Below are 20,114 nucleotides of genomic sequence, written 5' to 3'. Positions count from 1 at the left end.
TTGATGCATATTTAGTTGTTGATTGTGTGATCTCTGGTGTAAGTCCACTTTATTGTTCACTATAACCATATGGTTTTCTAATTTCATCATCATTTTTCATTTAAAATATGAAATTTTGTGGGTATCTCCTTGAATCTCAATACGAGTTTGTTTATTTGTTTGTTTGTAATTTGTCCTTCTTAACAGAGTCTGCTTTATAAGTGACTGTTTATTCTGATTCTTCGGAAAGATCCTACCGGAATATGGGATCTTTTCATGTGTCACGTGATTTTCCTCTGTTAGTTCTTGAAGAAGGAAGACTGTGTTTGTCTAATACTGGGAACTATGAGGAGTATTACTTAGAGATTATTTTAAATCCTTTTGGTTGCTGCAAGAGGCAATAGGAAACATACTGTTTTACAGTTTTATTTTGCTAAGTCAGGGGTCCTTTTAGGTATAAGGTACAAGGAAGACAAACTATTCCTGGCTTTGCTGAATGCTTTAGAATGATTTAGACTATGGGGTGGAGATCTGTCTTCACTATGCACCCTTCACCCAACCCCCTCACACACATACCTTTTTTCCTTTCAATAGAAAGGCCAATAGATTGCAACTAAGGCTAAAATGATATTATAAGACACTCTTTTTTATTTTATTTTGTTTTATTTATTTTTTAGACAGTCTCACTCTGTCCCCCAGGCTGGAGTGCAGTGGCACCATCTCAGCTCACTGCAACCTCCACCTCCCAGGTTCAAGTGATTCTTGTGCCTCTGCCTCCCGAGTAGCTGGGATTATAGGCACACGCCACCATGCCCAGGTATTTTGTATTTTTAGTAGAGATGGGGTTTCACCTAGTTGACCAGGCTGGTCTTAAACTCCTGGCCTCAAGTGATCCACCCACTGTGGTCTCCCAAAGTGCTGGGATTACAGGCGTGAGCCACCACACCCAGCCCTAAAACTCTTGATTATATATAGTCTTCTTATATATAGACTTACAATCTTCTATTGCAGCCATAGTTTAAGCCTAATAACCCTCCAGTCTTGAAGTAGGAGATGAAGGTAGGTGAGGCAGGAAATCAAATGTTGTCAAAGTCTAAAGAAGTGTGAAACCAAAAATATTAATTGTGGTATGTGTTTTGTTCCTTTTCCTTGCTTTCTATTAAGGGGAGATTCATCAGGCACATGATATAAATTCAATAAATAGTTAGACAGCTCTTGGAACCGAAGTTGTTTTCCCTTGTTCACGTCGACTGGTTTGTACTTATAGTCACTGTTTCCCTTTATCTTCATCATTATCATTGTTAATTGTTCTTAATAATATCATGACATCATAAAAACTAACAATGTTTAACTACTGTAGTAAAGGTAAGACGTCAATGGGATGGATACACCCTGTTGCAGATGCTGTCAGCACCCTGCCCATACCGTCTTGTATTCCCATACCATATTTGTGCATACCAGCCTAATTGCCAGCAGCCAGTGTCTTTGTCAAAAAGCTGCCCTCAGGCTGCCAGACCCACTTTGCCCTCACTCACAGAGGGGTAGAAGTGCCTACGCACTCATTGTGTGATGGGTGTGGGGTATAAATACTCCATCTCCATCACTCATTGGCAAAGACAATTCCAGGCTGTTTCACACCGTTTCCTAGAGCTTCCCTGCAGGAGTAAACTTGCCGACAGTGGTGGCTGCCTTCTCTCCCCCCTCCCTTGCCAGTGTCCCTGAACCTCCCAAATCAACTCTGTATACTCATTAGCCTTTGTCTCAGGGTCTGCTTCTGGGTGGAACTAACTTCAGAAGGGCAGCCATCTTTTCAGAGGGAGCAAGTTCGATGTGATGGGGAACTTCCAACTAGACCTATCATTGTTTTTAAGTCTGAAGCAAGTATGTCGAAATATTAAGTATGGATGATAGGGGCATGAGTATTTGTTATATTATTTATACTTTTCTGTATGATTGAAATATTTTGAAATTAAAAACAAAGTTTAAGATATGATGATGCTAATAATAGTGTTGGAGAAGCTGGGAGGGGGTGAAGGAAAGTAATTTCCATTTTAACCATATTGAGTTTGAGGTTTTGGTGAAACTTACAAGTATACTTTCCGTAGATAGTTGGAAGTCTAATCGTAGAGAGGGGGAAAGAATTCATCACTTAAAATTTAAGAGTGAACCCATGTATAGTTGGAGGCTGAAATTATGAGTCAAGAGAGAGAAAGGGGGTGGATTATTGAAAAACATCCACAGTTAAATGGTGGGAAAAAGAGAATCACTGAAGGAAATGGAATAAAAAGGAAATTTCTTTATGGTTCTCCATTTTTCTCATATCTCTTTTAATGGACTAAATGAGCTCTAATTTCCCTTCAGTTCTATACTTTTTAAATTCTAGGAAAGAAAAAACTATGAGAACATCATGGTTCAAAATCAAATTGGAAAGTTTTCAGAAATAAGAGTAGTCAATAAAAACATACAGGGCATAGCTAAGGGCATCCACACTTCTCTCATTCTCCACCTTTCATTTCTCCTTCTATAGAGGCTACTTTCCTGTTTTAGTTATTCCTTTCCTGCTACAAGGACAGACTGTGAGCTCATTCTCTCTTAAGTAATGTTTCTTTGCCACCCACCCCCTGCTCGAGACGGAGTCTTGCTCTGTCACCCAGACTGGAGTGCAATGGGGCCATCTTGGCTCACTGCAACCTCCACCTCCCGGGTTCAAGCAGTTCTCCTGCCTTAGCTTCCCAAGGAACTGAGATTACAGGCGCCTGCCACCGTGCCCAGCTAATTTTTTTTTTTTTTTTTTTTTTGTATTTTTAGTAGAGACGGGGTTTCACCAGGCTGGTCTTGAACTCCTCACCTCGTAATCTGCCCGCCTCGACCTCTCAAAGCGCTGGGATTACAGGCATGAGCCACCACACCCGGCCCCATTTTTTATTTTAGTGAAGGTACATAGGGTAGTAAGGGAATCGAATCCCATGGAAAGCCAGGAAATGCTACCATTCCGGTTTTAAGGCAGCTTTAAGGGACCATGCTATCGTTTAGCCTCCTCCACAACCTGAGTTTTGCATTTCTACCATTCTTTCTCTTTTTCTCTTTGTCTGTCTTCTTACTCGCAGTTACTTCTTTCTTGCCAGACAGCATGGGTCAGCTTTAGGCTAAGGTCTGAGTCAGCCAACTCAGCAAACCATTAGAGTTTCATCTTGCAGTAACATATTGAACACAGTGTCTCAGATAGGGCCTCACCATAGCAACCAATGCTGGGTGATCCAGATCGGTACTTTTGTTCATGCCAAATGCTTGCAAATCTATGCATAGTCTTTCCTTACTTTTTCTGGTATGGCATGGATAATTCCTACTATTCATTTTGGGGTATAACTGATCCCTCCTCCCTCCACTATTTATGACTGTCATCCTTAGGCCCAAGCCACATTTGGACCTTGGTCACAGATCACGCTGAATATTGGGGTGGGTCACTGAGTTTTCCCAGCAGAAAGGAGCATCAGAAGAGAAGTGCTTCAAATAGGCCAGGCTGGCCAGGCATCCTAGGTCCTTGATTCTTCCCAGCTACTCCCCCTCCAATTGCCAGCATCCCAGTCTTTGTCAAACAGGACCTAAAATTGTGCTCGTGATCTCCAGGATGGGTGAAATGTCAGCTGATGTTGCAACTTGGCAGTATGTCTAATCATTCCTGAACGTAGTCTTCATGAGTGCTTTCAGCAGAAAGTGGTTCCTCTGTTTCCTTAACTCCCTCCAGCCACGCTCTATGGGACCAGTATTTGTTGTTTTCCTAATGCACTATAAAAAATACCCACCCAATTCCACTCTCCTTACATCTCCTAATGCATTGAACTTCTGTAAATCAGCAACTAACTTTAACCGGCACACCAGCCATCTCCCATGGGTCACCAGTGATAGGTTAAGTAACATCTTCCTCCCTGCAGACCATGAACTGCTGGCTTTCCACACTGGGTGGAGTGATCCTCCTTTGCCCCTCCTTGTTAAGGTGCTGCAGCCAATTGCACACCCCCTCTTGAGAGTTGCTTTTTGCAGCATCCTGGTGCTCATTTCTTCCTGCTAGGTTTTGAGTTGCAATGAACAGAGACTTAAGGGACCTCAAGTAGATAGAAGGTGGGAGATTTTAAATTGCATCTGGGTCAGAGAGAGTGACAGTCTAGAAATTACCTTCTTTAGGATTTTAGGCAGTTATACATCAGATCATCTGATCACACCCTCAATAACTAAACCATTCAATTCAGATAATTACTAAGTGTTCATTATGTGCCAGCCACATACATATTAGGAACACAGAGGTATCAAAACAGGCAAAATCTCTGCAGTCTTGGAATTTACATTCCAATGGGGAAAAGTATATGTGTGTATATGTATATACATACATGCATGATGTAGTCCATAGAAGGTGATAAGGGAAAAAAATAAAATCAGGAAAGAAGATAGAACGTGTGAGGGGTGTGTAATTTTAAATAGGGTGACCAGGCCTTACTGAGAAGTTGACATTTAAGCAAAGACTTGAAGGAATTAAGGAATGAACCATATGTGTACTTGGTGGAAAGTATTTTAGACAGAAGGAACAGCAAAGACACAGAGACATGAGCAGGGAGGAAGGAGCCTTCTGCGGGGGCTGGAAATGTGTAATAGCTTGATCTGGTGGGGGTTTCACAGATGTATACATTTGTAAGAACTCATCAAGCTGTTTACTTGAGATTTGTGCACTCTAGGGCATGCATGTTATACCCTAATAAAAATGGGAGGAGAAAGAGAAGAAAAAGAAGAAGAAAGCAAGCTATCTATGAAGCGGGATAAGAGGAGGATGTAAGTAAAGAGGAAAGTGAAGCAAATTAGGTAAATGATGACTCAAGCCTGGGGAGATTTCAGCATACTTAAAGAGAGGGGTGTGTGAAACACTAGAGTGAAGAGCTCTTCATTGTACCTATAGGTATATACCCCTTTGTGTTCCTAATATTGATTGTATGTACTTTTTCTTATTTATTCCAAGATCAGTTTTGCTGTAGGGCTGTCTCACTGATTTTGTGATCTTATCATTTACCTCTGCTCTTATTTTTCCTTCTTCATTCTTTAGGTTGTTCTTTTTCTAGCCTTTTTAGTTGGGAGCTTAACTGTTTTGTTTTTAAATTTAGTCTTAAAAATTCATTGAATTTGTAAATTTGTATTTAAGAATGGCTTGAGCTGAACTTCACATGTGTGATACTACCTTTGTTGTTCAGTTTTAATTATTTTGTGATTTCCATTGTGGGTTCCTCTGTAAGCCATGAGTAGTTTGGTAGTATGTTTTTAAATTACTACATAAATAGTAATTTGTGGTACATGTGCTTTTGTGTTCTACGCAGGGAGATCATGTTTCCCTGTTGCTCTTCAGTGCCATATTGGTCATAAACCGAGTGTCCATAACCGCCTCTGGATTCTCTGTTCTATTGGTCTGTTAGATATCCTCGTGCCAATTACTGTTTTGCTTACTGTTGGACAAAGGTATTATGAACCCAAAAATTACAATAAATTCCCAGATACCCTCCTTTCACTCTTACCTCTTCCCAACATAGCACTCTCATTTGCCACAACCATACGAAGGGAAAAAGAGCCGGGGATGGTGGTAAAAGGAATTCTGCCAGAAAGGACAGCTTCCTATTTGCCTATTTATATATATATAAATATGCAGCCGCCACTCTGCTCCAGAAGGTTTGGGCCATGTCTGAATCCAGTGGGCCAAAGCTTTGGATTTGCCTAGAAAAATCAGAAGTCTGCATTTTATGTAAAATCTCCTAATTGTTAAGTATTATGAACTAACTTTAAAACACCTTGCAAGCCAAATAAACATGTCTATAGGCCATATTCAGCCCCAGGTTTCCAGTCTGCTACCCTTATTAAAAGAGGGCTTGTCGTTTGTTATTTGAAATGAGCTATAACCAGACTCCTTGGCCTCCTCCATGCCAAACTTTAAAAACTCTAAAATCTATGTTATGTGTTATTCTAGACTTTATGGAGCAGAGATAGACACTAACCATTTCTCACTCACTTATAAGGAGCTATAATTGGGTGCAAGCTTTAGGAGAATATATTTTCTACTTCAGTTAGCAAGTAAGGAAGGGAATAAAGGAAATCTCTGATAAGTAGATCTTTCCTAACTTGAGAGCATTCTGTTCCCTCAGAGTTCACTACTAATTCTATCCCTCTAACTTTTTATTATGAAAAATTTCAAACTTACAGAGAATTTGAGAGAATAGTACAGGGAACACCCTTGTGCCCCACACCTATATTCACTAAGGGCTTACTTTTTGCCATTATGTGTTTTCTTTCTCTTTCTCTCTTGTGACACTTCACCCTTGAAATACACGTGTGCATCTCCTAAGAATAAGGACATTCTCCTTCATAACCACAATACCATTTTCTTATCTAAAAAAATTAATATTTCTATAATATCATCTCATATTCAGTACATATTTAAATTTCCCCAGTTGTTCAGACTGCCTTTTTTTTTTTTTTTTTTTTTTTTGAGAGACAGGTTCTCGCTCTATTGCCCAGGCCGGAGTGCAGTTGCACGATCATAACTCACTGCAGCCTTAAACACCTGGGATCAAGCAATCCTGTCTCCTCAGCCTTCCAAGTGGCTAGAACTGCAGATGCACACCACTACTCTTGGCTAAACTTTGAAAATATTTTTGTAGAGACGGGGTCTTACATTGCCCAAGCTGGTCTGGAATTCCTGGCCTCAGCCAATCCTCCTGCCTCAGCCTCAAATCCCCAAGTGCTGGAATTACAGGCATGAGCCACACCACACCTGGCCAAAGACTGCCTTTTAAACCTGTTTTTTTAATAACAGAATTCTATGTAGGTTCACATTTACATATCTAGAAGTAAAATTATTCCATCATATGGCACTTGGTAGTTACATCTCTGGTCGTTTTAGTCCACACTGCACCTCCATTCACACATACCCCTACCCTTTTTTTTCCCATCATACTGACTTTTTAAAACCGCTTTCTTGAGGTATAATTCACTGTTACAGACTGAATTGTGTTCCCCCAAAATTTGTATATCAGAGTCCAAACCCCCAGTACCTCAGAATGTGACTGTATTTGGAGATAGAGTCTTTAAAGTGGTAATTAAGTTAAAGTGGGATCATAAGAGTGGGCCCTAATCCAGTAAGACTGGTGTCTGCCTCAAAGGAGATTAGAACATAGGTACAGAGGGAAGGCCATGTAAAGACATAGAGAAGACAGCCATCTACAAGGCTAGGAGAGAAGCCGTCAGAAGAACAACTCTACCGGCCGAGCGCGGTGGCTCACGCCTGTAATCCCAGCACTTTGGGAGGCCCAGGCAGGCAGATCATGAGGTCAGAAGATGAAGATCATCCTGGCTAACACGGTGAAACCCCGTCTCCACTAAAAATACAAAAAAATTAGCCGGGCGTGGTGGCAGGCAACTGTAGCCCCAGCTACTTGGGAGGCTGAGGGAGGAGAATGGTGTGAACCCAGGAGGCGGAGCTTGCAGTGAGCCGAGATCGCACCACTGCACTCCAGCCTGGGCAACAGAGCAAGACTGCATTTCAAGAAAAAAAAAAAAAAAGAAGAAGAACAACTCTACCAACATCTTAATCTTAATTTTAGACTTCCAGCCTCCAGAACTTCAAGGAAATAAATTTCTGTTGTTTTAGCCACCTAGTCTGTGATACTTTGTCATATCATCCCTAGCAAACTAATGTGTTTACATACCATAAAATTTTCCCATTGTAAGGTGTAGTTATTTTTAGTAATTTATGCAGTTGTGCAATGATCACCTAATCCAGTGTTAGAACATTACTAGGCTGGACGTCTGTAATCCCAGCACTTTGGGAGGCCAAGATGGGAAGATTGCTTGAGCCCAGGAGTTTGAGACCAGCCTTGGCAAAATAGTGAGACACCATCTATACAAAAGAAAAATGAAAAAGAAAGAAAGAAACAGATCTGAGTACTAGATGTGCTTGTTGCTACTGGGGATTCATTTCTTTCAGGTCCTCTCAGCTGGCATAGCACAGAAATTAATGTGTATGATCTGTGTATATACACATATTTATAAATATTTTTATATGTGACCACCTTTATATGAAGTTAAACATGAGTTTATATTAATGTCTCTCACTCTAGTCCATGACCACATTAATCATTCTAGCCTTCCCCCATTGCTTATCTTTAAATTCCCTGTCCAAAAGTGAGAAACCTGGCTTGCACCATCTACTGTCCATTTACCTAATTGTTCATTTCCAGTATCCATGCATGGCAGTGTCAGAATTGTTAACCTGTACCCTGTGAGGCACAACTTTATCAAATAGAGTACAGTGCTACGTGTACTTCCTTTTCCCTTTAGTCTTACACACTCCACTCATTTCCAAAGTTACCTAGGTCAGTACCTTTTCCTCCCACCCTCTTCAGTGCGATTGTTTCATACCTTTTTTTTTTCTTGAGATGAAATCTCGCTCTGTCGCCCAGGCTGGAGTGTAGTGGCGCAATTTTGGCTCACTGCAACCTCCACCTCCCGGGTTCAAGCAATTCTCTGCCTCAGTCTCCCGAGTAGCTGGGATTACAGGCGCCCGCCACCATGCCCGGCTAATTTTTGTGTATTTTCAGTAGAGACGGGTTTCACCATCTTGGCCAGGCTGGTCTTAAACTCTGGACCTCATGATCCACCTGCCTTGGCTTCCCAAAGTGCTGGAATTACAGGCATGAGTCACTGTGCCTGGCCCATACCTTTTAATATAGGTAGATTGTCTTGTCACATTTTGCATTCCTACCTGAAATCCCCCAACCTCCTAATTTTTTTTTAAGTTGCCCACATAAAGGTTCACTCTTGATGCTGTTGAGTTCCGTAGGTTTTGGCAAATGTATACTGTTGAGTTCTGTAGGTTTTGGCAAATGTATAGTGTCATGTATCCACCATTACAGTATCACACAGAACAGTTTCACTGCTCTAAGGATCCTGTGTGTGTAACCTGTTCATTCCTTTCCCTCTTTCCCCTGAACCCACGGGAACCACTAATCATTTTACTGTTCTACAGTTGTGCCTTTTCTAGAGTGTCATATAATTAGAATCATATAGACTGTAGCCTTTTCAGATTGGCTTCTTTCACTTAGCAGTAGGCCTTTAGGGTTCCACCATGTCTTTCCATGGTTTGTTGGCACATTTTTTTTTAGTGAAGAAATAGTTCATCATATGGAGGTGCCATAATTTGTTTCTCCATTCACCTATTGAAGAACATCTTGATTGCTTCCGCTTTTTGGCAACTATGAATAAAGCTACTATAAACATTTGCAAGCAGGTTTTTTGTATGGACACAGGTTTTTAAATCTATTGAGTAAATAGGAGTGCTATTGCTCAATCCTGTAATAAGACTAAATTTAGCTTTATAAAAACTGCCAATATTTTCCAAAGTTTCCATTTCCACCAGGAATGAATGAGAGTTTCTGTCACTTCCCATCCTCACCAGTATTTGCTAGTGTCTTTTTTTTTTATTTTAGCCATTCTAATAGGTATGTAGTTATATCATGTATTTTTCTCTTATCCTAAAATACGTAACTCAGTACACACTGGATTATCAGTGAATCTTTATGAGAACCATCTCTCCACTCTTTGTCATTAGTTGGTTTGTTTTCAGGAAACAAAGCTTGATCTTTATGTAAGCCTAAGAAAACATAATTAAAAGATGAATTTGGCACTTTTTTCCCCTCTTCCATTAGCAAGAATTATTCAGTCAATTTACCATTTAATGATGGTTCTAGTCACTCACACAGGAAAGATCAAAACAGGAAATCGTGATAGGTTTTTGAGTCTCTTTTCAGCAAACACTGTTCTCACAAATGGCATGGTCATATAATTGTAAACAACATGAAACATTAAGTTACAGGTGACCCCTTTCTATGCATAAATATTGCACACTAAGGTTAAGGTTTCAGCCAACTGGAATCTGCATTATTGTCAAATTAGCGTCATCCCCTTTGAGTCACTATGCTATATTTGTATGTAATATTGAATTAAAGCATTAGTTCTAAAATTGTTAAGAAAGGTTAAAATTTTTACAGGGACAGTAGCGTTAGAATTTGAATGTTTTTTGAAGCTGGAGAACTTGTGGTTGCTGAGGCTTGATATGGAAAACAGAAGCAAGAAATAGCCTATATAATTAGCAATGTTGTGTCCAAAGCTTTGATCACAATCTCTTTGAAAATCATGCTAGAGATCAGTATAAATTGGTGGGAAAGATTGCTCCCCGTGGCTGAAGCATGTTGCTTGAATAAATGCACTTCGGCCACTAGAGTTCATGTGGACATTAGTCCTCCCAAACCAGCATCCATGGAACAGGTTGCCAAGATTGAGTTTAATTTGCGTAAACAAAAAATCTGTTCGCCAGTTTTCTGTGAGATCACATAAACCAAAACATATAGCCTTACCTCAGCTAGAATTCTTCTTACCCTTCTTTTGTTGTTGAGTCGTGTTAGTTTTGCCTGAGTGTTTGGTCTGAAGAATGTTTGAATCTGTCTATTAATGTTGTTTTGATATAGTCGCTTTTTATCAGTATGGGCTTGATGGCTAAGGAAGCAGCCAATTAATTACACAAATACCTCCTTTAGTTCTGTGGAGAATACGAAGCAAGCAGGGGAGAGAAAAGAGACAATTATCTGAACTGATGTGACTGTTTTGTAAAGGTAAATGGACTGTAATTATGCCAGACTTCATGCTTTATTGCTCTATTTGACGTGACTTGCTGGAAAGATATCATTTCGTTTGGAAGATGGATTGTCCTTGTAATGTGTACAGGGTGAACCCTGCTGAAATCCATCCGCCCGCCGGTCTGCGCCCCATCACCATTTCTAAAGCACCCTACCCTCCTGGCAGTGTCCCAAAGGAAGGGGTTTCCATGGTAACCTCAATGGAGGCAGTCAGCTGACGTCTGGCACCGCCTGTGCTGGTGTGCGCTAGCCTGCTCACTCCCTCGGCCCTCCCTCAATCCTTTAAACTATATTTATTAGTTCTCTTTAATGGAAAGTATATAATCCCTTAATGTCAGACCCTGAGTGGCACTCAGCTTTATTAATTTATTTAGGTAATAAATTTACCTTCCTAATTAATTCTCAGCAGTCCTGGGAGCTGTATTATTTTGAACATCTTGCGCAATGTTTATAGTTCCGCGTGTTATAACAAAGAGAGTCACTTAGCAAAATTAGATATTTGGAAACCTCTCTTCTTAGAAAGAAAGTAATGTCTATATTATAGAGAAATTTAGAAAAATACAGATGTCAAAGTTTCAGTTTAATTTTTCAAGAAATTGTTTTCTTATCCCGGTGGCGTTGGCAATGAAACAATCTTTCCCCTGCCTCTTATCATTTCTTTTTAGCACTCAATGACTTTATTATCGGATTTGAGTGAGCCACGTGGTTTTAAAATACTTCTAAGAAATGTGACGACTAAGCCACATCCTCTCTCTTTTTTTTGTTAATAAGAGAGAAAGTCAGAATTTCAGAGCTCCCCTATTGATGGTTTTCCTGACATGTGTTCAGAAGCAAACGCCTTTTGTTACGCTGGTTAGAGACAGCTGCTTATGACAAACACTACTAAGAAAACTGTTTTTTTTAAATGTGTTTTTCCTTACATGTGCAAAAATCTGACTAATAAGCAAATCGATTTATAATATCAAAAGTCACTGCTTTTGGGCACAAAGTAGAGTCCAATTTCATCAGTACTGTACTTGGAAATTCAATTTCATATGTAAAAGATGTCTCAAAGCAATGTCTGAAAGCACCAACCACTAGGACCAATTTATGACTCCTTTAAAAAGCTATCTTGTTAAAGAAACACAATGCCTTTTAAGAACTAAAATGTAAGCAAATTAGTACGGTACCGCCTTAATTTATCCAGAGGTCAGATTGCTAGAAGCAAGATGGCTTTAAAACAAAGCCATACACGGAGATGTATATATTTTTTAAATCTCTACATTTGCAGAAATAGATGTCGCTAAGCTGAGGCAATAATAGGCTTTCTTTAGACAGCTGTCTTTATCAGAGCTCTCTTTTATTCAGTAAACATTTTGGAGCACCTCCCATGTGCTGTGCATTTGGCAGGCACTGGCAGTGCAAGCATACATCACATAGCCTCTGCCTACAAGCCTTGTGGACCCGTGGGAGAGGCAGGGAAGCCACCAGCCCGTCGGCACAGTGCCTAGGTTGCTCACTGTGGCAGCCCCGTAGATGCACAGCACAGTAATACCTTGCTGTCAAGAGAAAACTGGTGCTCAGAAAGGTGAAGCAATCTGCCCAGGTCACAGAGCTCACCAGGAGTGGAGCTGGGCTTCACCCTTTGTGTTTGTGACCTTAATCCCAAGTGTGTTTGACCTAGGCCAGTTCCAGCAGCCATCTGCTACCTGCCCCTCCCTTTGACAGATGACACATGAAACTAAAATCCTATTTGGGGCCCAGAGCAGTGGCTCACACCTGTAACCCCAGCACTTTGGGAAGCTGAGGCAGGCAGATCACCTGAACTCAGGAGTTCAAGACCAGCCTGGGCAGCATAGTGAAACCCCATCTCTACAAAAAATACAAAAATTAGCCAGTAGTCCCAGCTACTCAGGAGGCTGAGGAAGGACAATTGCTTGAGCCCAGGAGGCGGAGGTTGCAGGGAGCCAAGATCACACCATTGCACTCTAGCCTAGGCAATAGAGCAAGACCCTATTTAAAAAAAAAAAAAATCCTGTTTTAAGAGGAAAGAAATAACAGAACTAACATTCATCGCATGTGTCATGCCAGGTGTTTCTTAAATGATTTAACTAGACTATATCTCGATGATTGTAAGAATCCTGGGCAGGAAGTCTCATTTTATAGAGGAAGAAATAAATTCTCAGAGAAGTTGACCACTAGTGCAATGTTTCAGTGCAGGTTCTTCTAATCTCAAAGCCAGAGGTAGCCACAAAATTAGGTATCTTTCTACCTAACTTAATTGCCAAAGTTGCTCTCTTTCTCTCTCTCATTTTCTTTATTTATCTATGTAAGTCTTTCTTACATTAATAATAGTTTTCTAAAATAGTTCGTCTTAACCTTTTGAGGATTAGTGACTTGTAGGCCCGCAGGAAACTGAATAATCAAGATGAGAATGTGTGTATTGGCCCTGGTCTGCATATCAAGAGCTCCAAAGGTATGTCATTAGGATACAAAAAAAGGCTGGGCATGGTGGCTCACGCCTGTAATCCCAACATTTTGGGAGGCCGAGGCAGGCAGATCACTTGAGTCCAGGAGTTCAAGACCAGCCTGGCCAACATGGTGAAACCCCATCTCTACTAAAAATACAAAAATTAGCTGGATATAGTGGCACGTGCCTGTAATCCCAGCTACTCAGGAGGCTGAGGCAAGAGAATCGCTCGAACCCGGGAGGTGGAGGTTGCAGTGAGCCAAGATCACAACATTGCACTCCAGCCTGGGCAACAAGAGCAAGACTCTATCTCAAAGAAAAAGAAAAAAGAAAAAAAATATATATATATATATGTATATACACACATATGTGTATATATAAAAGCAAAACAAGAAAAAGAAAATGTCTTCATTTCTTTTAAGGGAGAAAAAAATAGCACCTTTGAAGAGAGCTGTCACGTTATACTTTTATTTGTACTGTTTGTTTCTCTCAATTGCAATCCTGCCTCCTCAAAGAAGAAAAGGTACTACAGTCTCAAGAAGGCCAGACAAAATATAGTGGTTTTACTGTTAACCTGCTATTTAGAAGATCTGATTTTTATTTTATTTAGTTTTCACTTTTAAAGCCAAATAAAAAGTGTTAGTATGTTGATAGTCTAACTCAGGGGTTCTCAACTTTAGCTGCACATTAGAATGACCTGGAGAGTTCTTAAAATTTCTGATACCCAGGTCATACTCCAGATCAATGAAATCAAATCTCTGCTGGTAGACCTAGGCATCAGCATGTGTTAAAGCTCTCCAGGCCTGCCAGGCGCAATGGTTAACACCTATAATCTCAGCACTGTGGGAAGCCAAAGTGGGAGGACCACTTGAGCCCAGGAGTTCAATACCAGCCTGGGCAACATAGCAAGACCCTGTCAACACACAAAAAAAAAAAATTAAAGAAAAAATAAAATACAGCTCCCTAGGTGACTGCACTATGCAGCCAGAGATGAGAACCACTTATCTAACTATTCTGTTCCCCAAATTTTTTCACTTTTGTTGTTTTGGCTACTTCTTGGAAACATCTGTTAAAAGTTGGACTTGCCCCCAAATTCAATTCTGCCATTAGAGTTTTTTTTTTAATCACTTAAGTATATGTGTGTGAGAGAGAGACAGAGAGACACAAAGTGCTAAGGTCTGAATGTGTTCCCCAAAAATTCCTGTGTCAAAATCCTAACCCCCAAGGTGATGGAATTCGGAGATGAGACCTTTGGGAGGTTTCTACCCTCATCACGGGATTATTGACCTTATACAAGAGGCCCCAGAGAGACCCTCGCCCTCTTGCCATGTGAGGAGACTACGAGAAGTTGGTAGTCTGCAACCTAGACGAGGGCCACCAGCACCCTTATCTCGGACTTCTAGCTTCCAGAACTGTGAGGAGTCAATCTCTGTGGTTTATAAGCCACCAGTTTATGGTATTTTGTCATAGCCACCTAAATGGACTAAGACAGAGTTGGAGAGAGTGTGTGTTTTCTAGAAAGCCTCAGGATCCCGTATCTGTATCAAAAATTAAATTGTCTTTAAGTCACTGACCATGGTTTAATGTTTGAGGACAGTCTCATCAAAAGATTTTCCTTAAACAAGAGGAGCATAAGATAAAGAAATCATCTTATATTTGATGATTTTCATTCCTTATAGTGGACATCTGCATATATTGTCTCACTTGGCAACAACCCCCCACCCCCGCCACCACCACACACACACCACTGGGAGGCGACCTGTACTGGTCCTGGACTGTAGCCATTAAATAAATGAGTTTGGTTCTTTGTTATTGGCTAAGGTCCAGAACAAACTTTCTTTACACAGATTTGTTATGATGAAGTTTTGCACTACAGGAGGAATCTGAATTTTTAAAATATAATAAACATTACAAGGGTTTCATTTTATTGTAATCATATCTAAGCATAGACCTCTTTACAGTGTGCCATGGTTAGAGGCATATCTACTGGGAGCAAGTAAAATTGACAGGCTTAGGGTCCTCTCTCCTGAGTTAGCTGAACTACTACTTTGGCTCCTATTGAGGGAGCAGCCATTCTGCTTCTTGGGAGCCACCTCTGATATCCGCCCTTACCATCCCCTCTAATAGCCTTTCACAAAGCTTGTTGAGTTGTAAAAATACCTTACATTGCATTTAAAGATCATTACACTATAAATGGTAAAGGACAAAAGAAAAATCACACCCCAGTGGGGTCTGGCAACACAGGTGTTAGGATATTTGGAAGCAGATGGGTGGTTGTTGAATTCATGCCCCATTTTAACAGTAGCACCCATCTCAGTTGAAGGTTGAGGCCCAAAATGAAGTGTATGAAATAATGCGAGGAAAGTCCTCAGCATCGTTCTTATCACATAGTCAAATGCTCCATAATTAGAAACTGCTCTTTGCCCCCTTGCAAACTGACAATCCCGTGCCTGTAGAAATCAGAGTCGGATGAAGTCAGCTTTCAGTGCCCTCACTGTCTAATCTTTGCTCTCAGTTTTCATTCCCCTGGAGTGTTCTTCCAGATAACTGAATGGCTTCCTCACTTCATTCAGGCATCTGCCCAATTATAACTTTAAAAGACTTGTTCAGAATGATACCCTCAACTCCATCTTATCCCTCTGTATGCCTTTACATACTTTATTCTTCTTCATAGGCCACATCACCACCTGTCACATTATTAGAGTTCTTTATAGTCTGGTTCCCCCACACCCCCATTAGAACATAGACTGCATGGGAGAATGGTCGGGGGCTCTCTTGTTCCCAGAACACTGCCTGCCATACAGTAGGTGTTCAATAAATGAGTGTTGATGGTTGAGCTGGAGAGGTCAAGACTGGTGACAGGAAAAGTAGTTAAGATGCTGCTTCAGAAATTACAAGGACCTGAACTCAAGCAAGGACCATAAAGAGGGGGAGATGGGTTCAAGACCTGTTTATGTGCTAGAACAACAGGCCTTGGTGCTGGTGACTCACCAAGATAGGAAATACAGGAAAAGAAGCAGAGATGTGGTAGCAGAGTGTGCGAAAGTTCAGTCTCAGATGGGCTTCATTTGAGGCAAGGCCCAACACACAGTCAAAGAGCAACCTAGGATGGAGACTGTCTTAGCATGGGGTGCTGTAACAAGAAACCACAGACCGCATGGCTTCAACAACAGGAATTTATTTTCCCAGTCTGGCTGGAAGTCCAAGATCAGGGTGCCAGCATGTTTGAGCTCTGGTGAGGGCTTTCCTTTCAGTTCACAGAGGACTGACTGCCTTCTCATTGTATCCTCACATGGGGAAGAAAGGAGGAAGTAGGTTCTGGCCTGTCTTTTCTTATAGAGACACTGATCCCAGCATGAGGGCTCCACCCTCATAACCTAATTACCTCCCATAGGCCCCACCTCCAGATACCATCACACTGGGGATTAGGGTTTAAACATATGAGAGGTTACAGACATTCAGTTCTTGAGCAGAGACATGGATTTGGAAGCCGTAGACAAGAGCGCGGGGAGGGGTATGAGGAGAGAAAGGGGAAAGTATCTGCAAGGTAACCAGTAAGAATAAAGCTTTTAAGGCTGTGATTGGCCGGGCACGGTGGCTCAAGCCTGTAATCCCAGCACTTTGGGAGGCCGAGACGGGCGGATCACGAGGTCAGGAGATCGAGACCATCCTGGCTAACACGGCGAAACCCCGTCTCTACTAAAAAAAAAATACAAAAAAATAGCCGGGCGAGGTGGCGGGCGCCTGTAGTCCCAGCTACTCGGGAGGCTGAGGCAGGAGAATGGCGTAAACCCGGGAGGCGGAGCTTGCTGTGAGCTGAGATCTGGCCACTGCACTCCAGCCTGGGCGACAGAGCGAGACTCCGTCTCAAAAAAAAAAAAAAAAAAAAGGCTGTGATTAAGGGTTGGCTTTGATAAGGAACACACGGGAACCATCAGTCTCCTAAGCAGGGAGAACCTTTTGAATCCATCCATAGCTTTTACTCTGGCTTTCACACATTCAATAAATTCTATCATCTACCACCTGCCTGGTAGGTAGTAGGGAAATAAAGACAAGAAGATGCAGCTTCTGCTTGTCGTTTAGTGGGAGAGGCAAATACAAACAAAAATAATCACAATGCAGCTTGTTAAATGCAAAAGCAGAGGTAAGCATGAAGTTCTATGAGGGTGCAGAAGATGGCAGAAATGGCTTTTCAGGACAAGGAAACGTTTGAGGAGGCTCATATGAACAGGTTGAGCATCCGTAATCCAAAATCCAAAACGCTCCAAATTCCAAAATTTTGGAGCACCCGTATGACACCACAAGCGAAAAATTCCACATCTGACCGCATGTGACAGGTTGCAGTGAAAACGCAGGCACACAGCACAGCTTATTCAATGTCCCCAAGGGAAAAATAAAATTACTTTCAGGTTATGTATATAAGATTTATAGGAAACATAAATGAATGTCATGTTTAGACTTGGGTTCCATCCCCAAGATATCTCGTTATATATATGCACCTATTCCAAAATATGAATAAAATGCAAACTCTAAAACATTTCTGGTTCTAAGCACTTTGGACAAGGTATACTCAACGTGTATATGCAAATACTTGTGCATGTTTGCACTGGGCTCTCGTAGCTTTTTTCAGATTCTTAAAAGGAGTGTGTGCTCCACTGCTATTAACAATGCAGAGCAACCACTTTTAAGTGGCGTGATGAGGTTTGTGTTCTTAGGAAGCTAATTCTGACAGCATTACAAATATATACCGAAGTGACAAGAGGCTGGTGAAATAAATACCATTTCAGTGGTTCTTGGAATAATCTCAACAGATAAAGTGACACCAGAAATGGAGAGAAGAGACAAGATGTAAGCGGTTTCTGAGTTATTCTTAATTAAGGTTAACATTTTTTGGAATATTTTCTATGAACCAGGCACTAGTTTAATTTTCTACCTGTATTACTTTAGATAATTTTTTCATCTTCCCTGTGAGGATGAAACCCCACTTGAAGGTGAAGAAACTGAGGCACGGAGCATTGATAGGGCTTATCTGAAGACATAAAGTCAGTAGGAGGTAGTGCCAAAATTGGAGCCCAGGCAGTGTGGCTCCAGAGCCTGTGCTGCCTCCCAGGTGAGAATGGATGAGTTGGGGAAATTGAAGCATTCTCTTTTGGGCTTGGGAGGTGGTATGGCTGGTGGCACTTTATTGAGATATGGCCCTGAGAAAAAAGAGTAGTAAGGGTAAGGTGATGAGTGTCATTTTGTCCAGGTCAAATATGTGGTCCCCCTGGGCTCTCCAGGAGACTCCTGTTTGTGCTTTCCCTAGACAGGCAGAAATGCCCATCTGAAGCTCCAGAGAAAGGTCTAAGCGTGACATGCACGTTTGAGAATTATCAGCATTTTAAAGAGGGAAACTTGCAGTCTCTTCTCTCCAACTGTGGTTCCCATTGTCCAGCCTGTGTTGTTTGCTTCCTGGCTTCTCCCCTACATCAGAAACCCTCGAAGGTGAAACTATATTTCTGATTTGTTTGGGGCATTGTCTAGAATAAGAAGTTGGGCCTTCCAGTTCTGAACAAAATGGAAGAGATGCATTTCTCCCTTCCTGTCTCACTAAATACAGCTAAAAACCCTAGACATTATATCATAAAACAAATGTAAGGAGCTTCTGAATGCTGGAGAGAGGAAAGTGGACCAGCTAGGGACCTCAGGACTCCAGAGGAACTTGGCAGGGAGGGATTCCCTGGCTTTTCTTTTTGCCTCCTTTCTATCCCAGACTGGCTGCTGGAGAAGCCCGCCATCCAGAAGCACCAGCAGGCACAGAGAAGAGCCTGCTCTCTCTTGCCAAAAGTACAGGAAAGGGGTAGCCTAGCAAAACAGAATCATTTCTGACAATAAGCACCCTTCTCCAGAAAAGCACCAGGGGGAAAATATGGGTACCTCCAGCTCTCATCAGCAAAGGCCTAGTGAGAAGCCTAGCCCTCCACCCTCACCTGGCAGTAAAGAGGTACCCCTTTCCTGACGCTTCCCTGTTGGGGTGGTGTCGAGGAGGCTCAGTGGGGAACCAGCCTACGGGTAATGAGGTACCCAACCCCTCTCAGTATGTCAGTGGAAGCAGAAGGACATGCCTAGGTTTCTACCCCCTCCTGGAGGCTATGAGGCACTTGTCCTACTCCCCACAAGAGCTGTGTCAATGGAAGCCATGTTGAGGGGCCTGGATTTCCACTCCCATCCAGCAGTAAAACATTTGTCCTCCCCTGCTGCTCCTGGCCCACTTTTAGTGGAAGCCTGCTAAAAGAGAAGATTTAAGTAAGATCCAGAGTCTCATAACACAATATCTAAAATGACCAGGATACAATAAGAAATCAGTCATCATATCTAAAATAGTTGTTAGTGTACACTGACTCAGAATGGGATAAGGAAAATAAGCCTAAAATGATGAGTGAATAATCTTTTTTTATTTTGCATCAAGAGGGTCATTAATTTGTAAGGCAAAAAAAATTCAATTAAAGACTAATAAGGAAAGCAACTTAATTAAGTTGGTATTTTAAGAGAGAGAAAAAAATAAATTTAAAATAGATAATATAGAGCTTGATTCAATTAGTAAAACAATTAGCTTTGTAAAATAATAATTTGACTATCTAGGACCCAATTATTTAGTAGTTTTACCTAAATCAGTGGTTACGTGTGATTTGAATCACTTGGGGAGCTTTTACAAACTGCAGATGCCCAACACAAACCAGACCAAATGTATCACAGTCTTCCCTGTGATTGTCATACACAGCCATGGTTGAGAGCCATTGGTCCAAATGAACCATAATCAGAAGGCAAATGGGAGGATGTTTATACCTCCCAAATAGATGAGACCGAGTCAAAATAGATGGGACAGAGTTTGTGTGCTAAACTTTGTATGTTCTTTCCAAAGGGGCACCTTCTTGGGCCATTTGTCTTGCTTTATGTACCCTTGTGATGAATCTGATTATCTCCTT

The 20,114-nt window shown here is 41.4% G+C and overlaps 1 protein-coding gene across 6 annotated transcripts in view; it reads left to right on the top strand.

Moving 5' to 3' along the window:
- The window catches only part of MYO1D (myosin ID), a 382,230-nt gene that overhangs the window by 229,783 nt on the left and 132,333 nt on the right, over positions 1-20,114 (top strand). The gene's annotated exons all lie outside the window — the stretch shown is intronic.

Source organism: Papio anubis, chromosome 17 (assembly GCF_008728515.1).
Source record: "Papio anubis isolate 15944 chromosome 17, Panubis1.0, whole genome shotgun sequence".
Taxonomy (NCBI): Eukaryota; Metazoa; Chordata; class Mammalia; order Primates; family Cercopithecidae; genus Papio; species Papio anubis.
The sequence above is the reverse complement of the archived record's forward strand: the minus strand, read 5'-3'. Positions and strand labels throughout refer to the sequence as shown.